Source organism: Pongo abelii, chromosome 9 (assembly GCF_028885655.2).
Source record: "Pongo abelii isolate AG06213 chromosome 9, NHGRI_mPonAbe1-v2.0_pri, whole genome shotgun sequence".
In the NCBI taxonomy this organism is placed as follows: Eukaryota; Metazoa; Chordata; class Mammalia; order Primates; family Hominidae; genus Pongo; species Pongo abelii.
In genome coordinates this window covers 54,381,494-54,395,072 of record NC_071994.2, presented here as the reverse complement: position 1 = coordinate 54,395,072, position 13,579 = coordinate 54,381,494, and positions in this window count along the sequence as shown.

Genomic DNA, 13,579 nt, shown 5'->3' with positions numbered 1-13,579 from the left:
AATGGGGAATAGAATGGAATGGAATTTGAAATGGAATGTGGAATGGAATTTAATGGAATGTGGAATAGAATTTAATGGAATGGTAAGGAATGTGGAAAGGAATGGAATGGAATATGAAATGAAATGTTGAATGGAACGTAGAACGGAACGTGTAAAGGAATGTGGAATGGAATGGAAAGGGATGTGGAATGGAATGTGGAATGCAATGGCATGGAATGGGGAATGGAAGGAATGGAATGCAGAAAGGAAACTAATAAAATGTGGAATGTAATGGAATGTTATGGAATGTTGAAAGGAATGGAATGGAATGGAATGGAATGGAATGTGGAATGGAATGGAATGGAAAGTGGAATGGAATGTGGAATGGAATGAAATGAAATGAAATGTGGAATGGAATGGAAGAGAATGGAATGTGGAATGGAATGGAATGGAATGGAGTGGAATTGAATGTGGAATGGAAAGGAATGAAACGTGCAATGCAATTTAATGGAATGGAACGTGGAATGGAATGGAATGCAATGTGGAATATAATGGAATGGAACGTGGAATGGAATGTGGAATGCAATGTGGAAAGCAATGGAATGGAATTCGGAATGGAATGTCGCATGCAATAGAATGGAATGTGGAATGGAATATGAAATGGAATGTGGAATGGAAGGGAATGGAATGTGGAATGAATTATAGAATGCAAAGTGGAAAGCAAGGGAGTGTAATGTTTAATGGAATGTGAAAAGAAGGTGTAATGGATTGGAAAGGAACTTGGAATACAATGTGGAATGCAACGTGGAATGGAAGGTAGAATGGAACATGGAATGGAAAGCAGAATGGAATCTAATGGAATGGAATGGAATCTGGAATGGAAGGAAAAGGGACGTGGAATGGAATGTGGAATGGAATTGAATGCAAAGGAATGTGGAATGCAGTGGAATGGAAAGTGGAATGGAAAGATTGCCATGTGGAATGTAATGGAACAGTATGGAATGGTATGGAAAGTGGAATGTAAAGGATTGGAATGGAATGCAAAGTGGAATGGAATGGAATGTGGAATGGAATGGAATGGAATGGAGTGTGGAATAGAATGGAATGGAATGGAATGGAATGGAATGTGGAATGGAATGTGAAATGCAATGTGGAATGGAATGTAAATTGCAATGAAAAGGAACGTGGAATGGACTGGAATGGAACTTGCAATGCAATGGAATGGAACACTGAATGCAAGGGAATAGAACATATAATGGAACGTGGAATGGAACTTGGAATGTAACGTGGAATGTAATGTGGGAGGAATGTGGAATGGAACGGAAAGTAATGTGGAATGGAATGTGGAAAGGAATGGAATGGACTGTAGAATGGAATGAGGAATGGAATGGAAGGGAATCTGGAATAGAACGTGGAATGGAATGTGGAATAGAATGGAATGGAATGTGGAATGGAATGTGGAAGGGAACGTGAAATGGAACGTGGAAAGAAAAGGAATGTAATGTTTAATGCAATGTGGAATGGAATGGAATGGAATTTGGAATGAATTTTGGAATGGAATGTGGAATGGAATGGAATGGAATGTGGAATGGAATGTGGAGTGAAATGGAACGGAATGTGGAATGGAATGAGAGAGAATGATGAATACAATGTGGAACGGAATGGAATGGAGTGTGGAATGGTATGTTGAATGGAATGTTAAATGGAATGTGGAATAGAATGGAATGGAATGTTAAATGGAAAGTGGAGTGGAATGGAATGGAATGTGGAATGGAAAGTGAAATGGAATGGAATGAAACGTGCAGTGGAAAGTCAAATAGAAGGCAGATTGCAACGAGGAATGGAATGAGGAATGGAATGGAATGTGGAATGGAAAGGAATGGAAAGTGGAATCGAATGTGGAATGAAGTTTAATGGAATGTGGAATGGAAAGAAAAGCAATGTGGAATGGAATGTGGAATGGAACGTGGAATGGAATCCGGAACAGAATGGAAGGGAAAGTGGAATGCAATGTGGAATGGAACGTAGAGTGGAATGGAATGGATTGTGGAATAGAATGTGGGATGCAATGTGGAATGTAATGGAATCGGATGGGGAATGGAATTTGTAATGGAATGGAATGTAATGAGGAATGGTATAGAATGGAATGTGGAATGGAATGTGGAATGGAATGGAAAGGAATGTGGAAAGGAATGGAACGGAATGTGGAATGGAATGGAATAGAATGTGGAAGGGAATTGAATGGAGTGTGGAATGAAATAGAAAGGAATGTGGAATGATATTGAATGGAATGGTATGGAAAGTGGAATGGAATGTGGAATGGAAAGGAAAGGAATCTGGAATGGAATGTGGAGTGAAATGGAACGGAATGTGGTATAGAATGAAGTAGAATGAGGAATAGAATGTGGAACGGAATGGAATGGAATGTGGAATGGAATGGAATGGAATGTGGAAGGGAATTGAATGGAGTGTAGAATGAAATAGAAAGGAATGTGTAATGATATTGAATGGAATGGTATGGAAAGTGGAATAGAATGTGGAATGGAATGGAAAGGAATGTGGAATGGAAAGTGGAGTGAAATGGAACGGAATGTGGAATGGAATGCAACAAAATGAGGAATAGAATGTGGAACAGAATGGAATGGAATGTGGAATGGATTGGGGAATGCAACGTGGAATTGAATGGAATGGAATGGGGAATGGACTGCGGAATTGAATGGAATGGAATGTGGAAAGCAATGTAGAATGCAATGTGGAATGGAATGGAATGGAATGTGGAATGGAATGTGGAATGGAATGGAATGTTTAATGGAATGGAATGGAATTCGGAAGGGAATGTGGAATGGAATGGAATCTGGAATGGAATAGAATGTGGAATGGAATGAAATGGAATGTAGAACAGAATGGAATGAAGAATGGAATGTGAATTAGAATGGAATATGGAATGAAATATAATGCAATGGAATGTAATGGAACTTAGAATGGAATGGGTTGGAAAGTAATGTGGAATAGAATGGAATGGAACGTGGACTGGAATGGAATGTGGAATGGTACGTGGAATGGAACGCAGAAAGGAATGGAATGGAAAGGAAAGGAATGTGGAATGGAATGTGGAATAGAATGGAATGGAATCGAAAGGAAAGAAGAATGGAATAGAATGTAATATGGAATGGAATGGAATGCAATGGAATTGAATGTGGAATAGAATGGACTGAAATGCAATGTGCAAGGTAATGGAATGCAATGTGGAATAAATGAAATGGAATGTGGAAAGTAATGGAATGGAATGGAATGGGCAATGGAACAGAATTGAATGTCGAATGGAATGGAATAGAATGCGGAATGGAACAGAATTGAATGTGGAATGGAATGGAATGGAACGTGTAATGGAATTTGGATTTGAATGGAAAGAAATGGAAGGGAATGTGGAATAGAATCGAATGTGGAATGGAATAGAATGGAATGTGTAATGGAATGGAATGGAATGTGGAATTGAATGGAATGGAATGTGGAATGGAATTGAATGGAATGTGGAATAGAATGGAATGGAATTTCGAATGGAATGTGGATTGGAATGGAATGGAAAGTGGAATAGAACACAATGGAAAGGTATGTAGTGTGGAAAGGAATGGAATGGAATAAGTAATGGAATGTGGAATGCAACGTACAACGTAACGTGTAATGGAACGTAGAGTGGAACGCGGAATGGAATGTGGAATGGAATGGAAAGGGATGTGGAACGGAGTGTGGAATGCAATGGAATGGAGTGTGGAATGTAATGGAATGGAAAGTGGATTGGAAATGAATGGAATGAGGATTGGAAATGAATGGAATGTGGAATGGAATGGAATGTGCAATGGAATGTGGAATAGAATGTGAAATGGAATGTGGAATGGAATGTGAAACGGAATGGAAGGGAATATGGAATTGACTGGAATGGAACATGGAATGTAATGGAATGGAAAATGTAATGGAACGTGGATTGGAACTTGGAAAGGAACGTGGAATGGAACGTGGAATTACATGTGGAAGGAATGGGGAATGGAATGAAATGGAATGTGGAATGGAATGGAATGGACTGTGAAATGGAACGAAGAATGGAATGGAATGGAATGTGAAATGGAATGGAATGGAACTTGGAATGGAATGTGGAAAGGAATGTGGAATGGAACGGAATAGTATGAGGAATGGGAAATGGAATGGGATGTGAAACGGAATGGAATGGAATGTGGATTGGAATGGAATGGAATGCGGAATGGAACGTGGAATTCAACGTGGAATTGAACGTGGAATGCAATGCGGAATGGAATGGATTGGAATGTGTAACGGAATGTGGAATGGAAAGGAATGGAATGTGGAATGGAATGTGGAATGGAATGGAATGGAATATGGCATGCAATGTGAAATGGAATGTGGAATGGAATGGATTGGATTGTGGAATGGAATGTGAAGTGGAATGTAAGGGAATGTGAAATGGAATGTGGAATGGAATGGAATGTGGAACAGAATGGAATGGAATGGAATGTGGAAAGGAATGTGGAATGGAATGTGGAATGCAATGTGGAATGAAAAGTGGAAAGAAAGGAATACTATGGAATGTGGAATGGAATGGAATGGAATGCAATGGAATGAAACGTGGAATGGAATGGATTGGAATCAGGAATTGAATGGAATGGGAAGTGGAACTGAATGGAATGGAATGAGGATTGGAAAGGCATGGAATGAAATGGAAGGTGGAATGGAATGTGAAATGGAATGTGGAATGGAATGCAATGGAACGTGGAATGGAATGGAATGGGAGGTGGAATGGAAAGTGAAATGGAATGTGGAATGGAATGAAATGGAACGTGGAATGGAATGGAATGGGAGGTGGAATGGAAAGTGAAATGGAATGTGGAATGGAACGTGTAATGGAATGAAATGGAAAGTGGAATGGATTGGAATGGAACGTGGAATGGAATGGAATGGAAAGTAGAATAGAAAATGGAATGGAACGAGTAATGGAATGGAATCAACGTGGAATGGAATGGAATGGAACGTGGAATGGAATGGAATGGAATGGAATTTGGAATTGAATGGAATGGGAAGTGGAAATGAATGGAATGGAATGTGGAATGGAAAGGAATGGAATGAAATGGAACGTGGAATGGAACGTGGAATGGATTGGAATGGAATGGTACGTTGAATGGAAGGTAGAATGGAACGTCCAATGGTAAGAGGAATGGAACGTGGAATGGAATGGAATGGAAAGTGGAATGGAATGTGGAATGGAACGTGGAATGTAATGGAATGGAATGTGTAATGGAAAGGAATGGAATGTAGTACGGAATGGGGAATGGAATGGAATGGAATGGTACGTTGAATGGAAGGTAGAATGGAACGTCCAATGGTAAGAGGAATGGAACGTGGAATGGAATGGAATGGAACTTGGAATGGAATGTGGAATGGGATGTGGAATATAATGGAATGGAATGTGTAATGGAATGTGTAATGGAATGGAATGTGGTATGGAATGTGGAATGGAATGTGTAATGGAATGGAATCGAATGTGGAAGGGAATGTGGAAAGGAATATGGAATGGAACGTGGAATGGAATGTGGAATGGAACGTGGAATGGAATGTGGAATGAAAGGTGGAATGGAAACGAATGGAATCTGTAATGGAATGGAATTGAATGTGGAATGGAATGGATTGGAATGTGGAATGGAACGCGTAATGGAATGGAATGGAATGTGGAATAGAATGGGGAATGGATTGTAATGGAATCCGTAATGGAATGGAATGGAATGGTATGGAATGTGGAATGGAATTGAATGGAATGGATCGTAAAATGGAAGGAGGAATGGAAAGTGGAATGTAATGTGGAATGGAATGGAATTGAATGTGGAATTCAAGGTAATAGAATTTGGAATGGAATGTGGAATGGGATGCAATGGAATGGAATGGAATGTGGAATGGAATGAAATGCAATGTTGAATGGAAGGGAATAGAATGTGGTGAGGAATATGGAATGGAATCGAAAGGAATGGCATGGAATGTGCAATGCAATGTTATGGAATGTGGAATGAAAAGGAATGGAATGGAATGGAATGTGGAATGAAAATGAATGGAATGGAATGGAACGTGGAATGGAATAGAATGCAATGTGGAATGGAACAGAATGGAATGTGGAATGGAATGGAATGGAATGTGGAATGGAATGGAATGGAATGGAATGTGGATTGGTATGGAATGGAATTTGCAGTGGAATATAATGGAATGGAATGGAATGTGGAATTGAATGGAATGGGAAGTGGAATGGAATGGCATGGAATATGAAATGGAATGGAATGGAATGGAACATGGAACGGAATGTGAAATGCAGTGTGGAATGTAACGTGGAATGGAATGAAACGGAACGTGGAATGGAATGGAATGGGAAGTGGTACGGAACGGAATGGAACGTGAAATGGAACGTGGAATGCAAAGTGGAAAGGAACATGGAATGGAATGGAATGGAAGGTGGAAAGGAATGGAAGGGAATGTGGAATGAAATGGAATGGAACACGGAATGCAACGTGGAAAGCAAAGGAATGGAATGTGGAATGGAACGCGGAAAGGAACGTGGAAGTGAATATCCAATGGAACGTGGAATGGAACGTGGAATGGAATGGAATGGAAACTGGAATGGAATGTGGAATGGAACGTGGAATGTAATGGAATGGAATGTGCAATGGAAAGGAATGGAATGTAGTACGGAATGTGGAATGGAATGGAATGGAATGGTACATTGAATGGAAGGTAGAATGGAATGTCCAATGGTAAGAGGAATGGAACGTGGAATGGAATGGAATGGAACTTGGAATGGAATGTGGAATGGGATGTGGAATATAATGGAATGGAATGTGTAATGGAATGGAATGTCGTATGGAATGTGGAATGAAATGTGTAATGGAATGGAATGGAATGTGCAATGGAAAGGAAAGGAATGTAGTATGGAATGTGGAATGGAATGTGGAATGGAATGGAATGGAATGTGCAAAGGAATGTGGAATAGAATGGAGTGGAAAGTGGAATGGAATGTGTAGTGGAATGTGGAATGGAATGGAATGGATTGTGGAATGGAATGTGGAATGGAATGGAAAGGAATGGAATGTGGAATGGAATGGAAAGGAATGGAATGTGGAATGGAATGGAATGGAATGGAATGTGGAATGGAATTGTATGGAATGAAATGGAATGAAAAATGGAATGGAATGGAATTGAGTGGAATGTGGAATCGAATATGAAATGGAGTAGAATGCGGAATGGAATGGAAGATAATGGAATGTGGTATGGAATGGATTGGAATGGAATGGAATGTGGATTGGAAGGGAATGGAAAGTGGAATGGAAAGTGCAATTGAATGCAAAGGAATGTGGATTGGAATGTGCTACTAAATGGAATGGAATGGATTGGAATTTGGAATGGATGGAATGGAACGTGGAATGGAATGGAATATGGAGTGGAATTGAATGGAATGTGGTTTAGAATGGAACGGAATGTGGAATGGTATGGCATATTTAGTGGAATGTGAAACGGAATGTCGAATGGAACGTGGAATGGAATGAAATGGAACATGTAATGCAAAGTGGAAGAGAACGTGGAATGGAATGTAATGGAACGTGGAAAGTAATGGAATGGAATGTGGAATGGAGTGGAACGGATCATGGAATGCAACATGGAATGGAATGGAATGGAACGTGGAATGGAACGTCCAATGGAAAGCGGAATGGAACATGAAATGGAATGTAATGGAAAGTAGAATGGAATGTGGAATGTAATGGAATGGAATGTGGAATGGAACGTGGAATGGAATGTGTAATGGAACGTGGAATGGAATGTGGAATGAAATGTGGAATGGAAACGAATGGAATCTGTAAAGGAATGGAATTGAATGTGGAATGGAATGGATTGGAATGTGGAATGGAACGTGTAATGGAATGCAATGCAATGTGGAATAGAATGCGGAATGGAATGTAATGGAATCCGTAATGGAATGGAATGGAATGGTATGGAATGTGGAATGGAATTGAATGGAATGGATCGTAAAATGGAAGGAGGAATGGAAAGTGGAATGGAATGGAATTGAATGTGGAATTCAAGGGAATAGAATTTGGAATAGAATGTGGAATGGGATGGAATGGAATGGAATGGAATGTGGAATGGAATGGAATGCAATGTGGAATGGAAGGGAATAGAATGTGGTGAGGACTATGGAATGGAATCGAAAGGAATGTAATTTGGAATGGAATGGAATGGTATGGAATGTGGAATGAAAAGGAATGGAATGGAATGGAATGTGGAATTGAATAGAATGCAATGTGGAATGGAACAGAATGGAATGTGGAATGGAATGGAATGGAATGTGGAATGGAATGGAATGGAATGGAGTGCGGATTGGTATGGAATGGAATTTGGAGTGGAATATAATGGAATGGAATTGAATGTGGAATTGAATGGAATGGGAAGTGGAATGGAATGGCATGGAATATGGAATGGAATGGAATGGAACGTTTAACGGAATGTGAAATGCAGTGTGGAATGGAACGTGGAATGGAATGAAACGGAATGTGGAATGGAATGGAATGGGAAGTGGTATGGAACGGAATGGAACGTGGAATGGAACATGGAATGCAAAGTGTAAAGGAACATCGAATGGAATGGAATGGAATGTGGAAAGGAATGGAATGGAATGTGGAAGGGAATGGAATGGAATATAGAGTGGAATGGAATGGAACACAGAATGCAACGTGGAAAGCAAAGGAATGGAATGTGGAATGGAACGCGGGATGGAACGTGGAAGGGAACGTCCAATGGAACGTGGAATGGAACGTGGAATGGAATGGAATGGAAAATGGAATGGAATGTGGAATGGAACGTGGAATGGAATGGAATGGAATGTGCAATGGGAGGGAATGGAATGTAGTACGGCATGTGGAATGCAATGTGGAATGCAATGGAATGGAATGTGGAATGGGATGTGGAATGGAATGGAATGGAATGTGGAGGGGAATGTTAAATGGAATGTGGAATATAATGTGGAATGGAATGTGGAATGGAATGGAAAGGAATGTGGAATATAATATGGATTGGAAGGCAATGGAACGTGGAATGGAATGTTGAATGGAAACGAATGGAATCTGGAATGGAATGGAATGGAATGTGGAATGGAATAGAATGGAATGTAACTGAATGTGGAATGGAATGGAATGGAATGAGGAGTAGAATGCGGAATGCAATGGAATGGAATGCCAAATGGAAAGGAATGGAATGGAAAGTGGAAAGGAGTGGAAAGGAATTTGGAATTGAAAGTGGAGTGTAATGGATTGGAATCTGGAATAGAATGCGGACAAGAATGGAATACGGAATGGAATGGTATGGAATGTGGAAAGGAATGGAATGCAATGTGGAATGGAATGGAATGGAACATGGAATGGAATGTGGAATGGAATGCGGAAAGTGGAATTTCAAGTAGAATGGACAGGAATTTAATGGAATTGAATGTGGAATGGAAAGTGGAATGGAATGGAATTGAATGCAAAGTGGAATATAATGGAATGGGATGGAATGTGGAATGGAATGGAATGGAATGCAGAATGGAATGTGGAAAGGAATGTGGAACGGAATGAGGAATGGAATGTGGAATGGAATGTGGAAAGAAGTGTGGCATGTGATGGAATGGAATGTGGAATAGATGTTGGAGTGGAACTTGTAATGGAATGGAATAGATGGTGGAATGTAATGTGGAATGGAATGGAATGGAATGTGGAATGGATCACGGAATGGAAAGTAGAATGAAACGTGGAATAGAATGGAATGGAATGTGGAATGGAATGTGGAATGGAATGGAATGTGGAATGGAATGTGGAAAGGAATGTGTTATGGAATGTTGAATAGAACAAAATGGAATGAGGAATGGAATGTGGAATGGAATGCGGAGTGGAATGTTGAATGGAATGTTGAATGAAATGTGTCAAGCAATGGAATGGAATTGGGACTGGAATGTCTAATGGAAATTAATGGAATGTTGAATGGAATGGAATGGAATGTGGAATGGAATGATATGGAATGCGGAATTGAATGTGGAATGGAATGTGGAATTGAATGTGGAAAGGAATGGAATGGAATGAGGAATAGAATGTGGAATGCAGTGGAATGGAATGCGGAATGGAAAGGAATGGAATGGAAAGTGGAAAGGAATGGAATGGAATATGGATTAGAATTTAATGGAAAGTGGAATGGAACGTGGAATGGAATTGAATGCAATGGAATGTGGTATAGAATGGAATGGAATGTGGAATGGAAAGGAATGCAATGTTCAATAGAATTTAATGGAAAGAGGAATGGAGCGTGGAATGGAATGTAATGGAATGGAAAGAATGGAATGTGGTATGGAATGGAATGGAATGTGGAATGGAATTTGGAATGGAATGTGGAAAAGAATGGAATGAAATATGGAATGGAATGTGTACTGGAATGGAATGGAATGTGGAATGGAATGGTATGGACTGCGGAATGGAATGTGGAATGGAATGTAGAATGGAATCTGGAATGGAATGGAATGGAAAGTGTATTGGCATGTGAATTGGAATGCAATGGAACGTGGAATGGATTGTGAAATGAATTGCAATGGAATGAGAATGCAATGTGGAATGGAATGCGGAATGGAATGTGGAATATACTGCGAAATCGAATGTGGAATTGAATGTGGAATGGAATGGAATGCAATGGATTTTGGAATGGAATTTGAATTGGAAAGCAAAGGAATGTGTAAAAGAATGTGGAATGAAATGCAACGAAATGAGAATGGAATGTGGAATGGAATGTTGAATGGAATGGAATGGAATGTGGAATATAATGTGGAATGGAACGTGGAATGAAATGTGGAATGGAATGGTATGCAATGTGGAATGGAACGTGCAATGGAACGTGGAATGGAACGTGGAATCGAACATGGAACGGAACATGGAATGGGACATGCAATGGAATGTGGAAAGGAAAGTGGAATGGAATGGAGTGGAATGGAACGGAATGTGGAATGGAGTGTGTAATGGAATGTTGAATGAAATGGAATGCAATGTGGAATGGAATATGGAATTGAATGTGGAGAGGAACGTTGAATGGAATGGAAAGGAATATGGAATGGAAAGTGGAATGGAATGGAATGGACAGTGGTAAGGAAAGTGGAATGAAATGGAAACGAACGTGGTTTGGAACATAGAATGGAACATGGAATGGATTGGAATCAAACGTGGAATGGAATGTGGAATAGAACGATTAATAGAAAGTGGAATGGAATGTGGAAAGGAATGGAACGGAATGTGGTATGGAATGGAATGTAAGGTGGAATGGAATGGAATGCAACGTGGAGAGGTATGTGAAATTGAAAGTGGAGTGAAATGGAATGGAATGTGGAATGGAATGGAATGGAATGTGGAATGGAATGGAATAGAATGTATAATGGAAAGGAATGGAATGTGGAATGTAATGGAATGGTATGGAATGTGGAATGGAAAGGAATGGAATGTGGAATAGAATGAAAAGGTATGGAATGTGGAATGGAATGGAATGGAATGGAATGTGGAGTGGAATGGAATGTGTAATGGAGTTGATGGAATGTGGAATTTAACGGAATGGAATGAAATGTGGAATGAAATGGAATGGAATTGAATGCGGAATGGAATGTAATGGAATGTGGAATGGAAGGGAATGGAATAGAATGGAATGTGGAATGGAACGGAGTGAACTGTGGAATGGAATGTGGAATGGAATGGAATGGAAAGAAATGGATTGTGGAATGGAATGTGGAATGGACTGTGGAATGGAACGTTTAATGGAATGGAATGGAACGTGGAATGGGATGGAATAGAATTAGGAATGGAACATGGAATGCAACGTGGAATGGAATATTGAATGGAATGTCCAATGGAATGTGCAATGTGCAATGAATGAATGTGCAATGAATGTGGAGTGGAATGTAATGGAATCTGGATTTGAATGTGGAATGGAATGGAATGGAATTGGGAATGGAATGGTATGGAATGTGGAAAGGAATGGAATAAAATGTGGAATGGAATGGAATCTGGAATGGAATGGAATGTGGAATGGAATCGAATGGAGTGGAATTAAATGCGGAACGGAATGTGGAATGGAATGTGGAATGGAATGTGGAATGAAGTGTGGCATGGAATGGAATGGAATGTGGAATGGATGTTAGAATGGTAAGTGGAATGGAATGGAATGGAACGTCGAATGGGAAGTGGAATGGAACGTGGAATGGAAGTTGGAATGAAACGTGGAATGGGATGTAATAGAAGATGGAATGGAATGTGGAATGGAATGTGGAATGCAATTGAATCGAATGTGGAAAGGAATGTAATCGAACATGGAATGGAATGTGGAATGGAATGGAATGGAAACTGGAATGGGATGTGGAATGGAATGGAACAGAAAATCGAAGGAAATGTGGAATGGAATTTGGAATGGAATGGTATGGAATGTGGAATGGAACTTGGAATTGAATGGAAAGTGGAATGGAAAGGAATGTGGAACGTAATGTGGATTGGAATGCAACCAAATGACGAATGGAATGTGGAATGGAAAGGATTGTGGAATGTAATGTGGATTGGAATGCAACCAAATGACGAATGGAATGTGGAATGCAATGGAATGGAATGTGGAATGCAATGGAATGGAATGTGGAATGGAATGGAATGGAATGTGGAATGGAATGGAATGGAATGTGGAATGGAATGTGGAATGGAATCCGGAATGGAATGTGGAAAGCAAGGGAATGGAATGTGAAATGGAAAGTGCAATGGAATTTAATGGAATGTGGAAGGGAAGGTGGAATAGAATGTGCAATGGAATGTGCAATGGAATGTGGAATTGAACAGAATGGAAACTGGAATGGAAAGGAATGGAACTGAATGCAATGGATCGTAGAATGGATTATTTAATTGAACGTGGAATGGAACGTAGAATGGAACATGGAATGAAATGTGGAATGGAATGAAATGGAATGGGGAATGGAAAGGAATGGAATGGAATGGAATGCGCAATGGAATGTAATGGAATGTTTAATGGAAATAATGGAATTTGGAATGGAATGGAAAGGGATGGAAACTGGAATGCAATTGCATGGAATGGAATGTGGAGTGTAATGGAATGGAATGTGGAGTGTAATGGAATGGAATGTGGAATAGAATGTAATGGAATGCTGGATGGAATTGAATGGAATGTTGAATGGAACAGAATGGAACGTGGATTGGAATGGAATTGAATGTGGAATGAAATAGAATGGAATGGAATGGAATGTGGAATTGATTGGAATGGAATGTGGAATGGAATGGAATGCAATGTGGAACGAAATGCAATGCATTTTGGAGTGGAATGGAATGGAATGAAATGTGGAATGGAATGGATTGGAATGTGGAATGGAATAAGAGGGAACGAGGAATGGAAAGGAATGGATTGTGGAATGGAATGGAATGGAATGTGGAATGGAATGGAGTGGAATGTGGAATGGAATGCAAAAGAAAGTGGAATGGCATGGAATGGAACGTAGAATGTAATATGG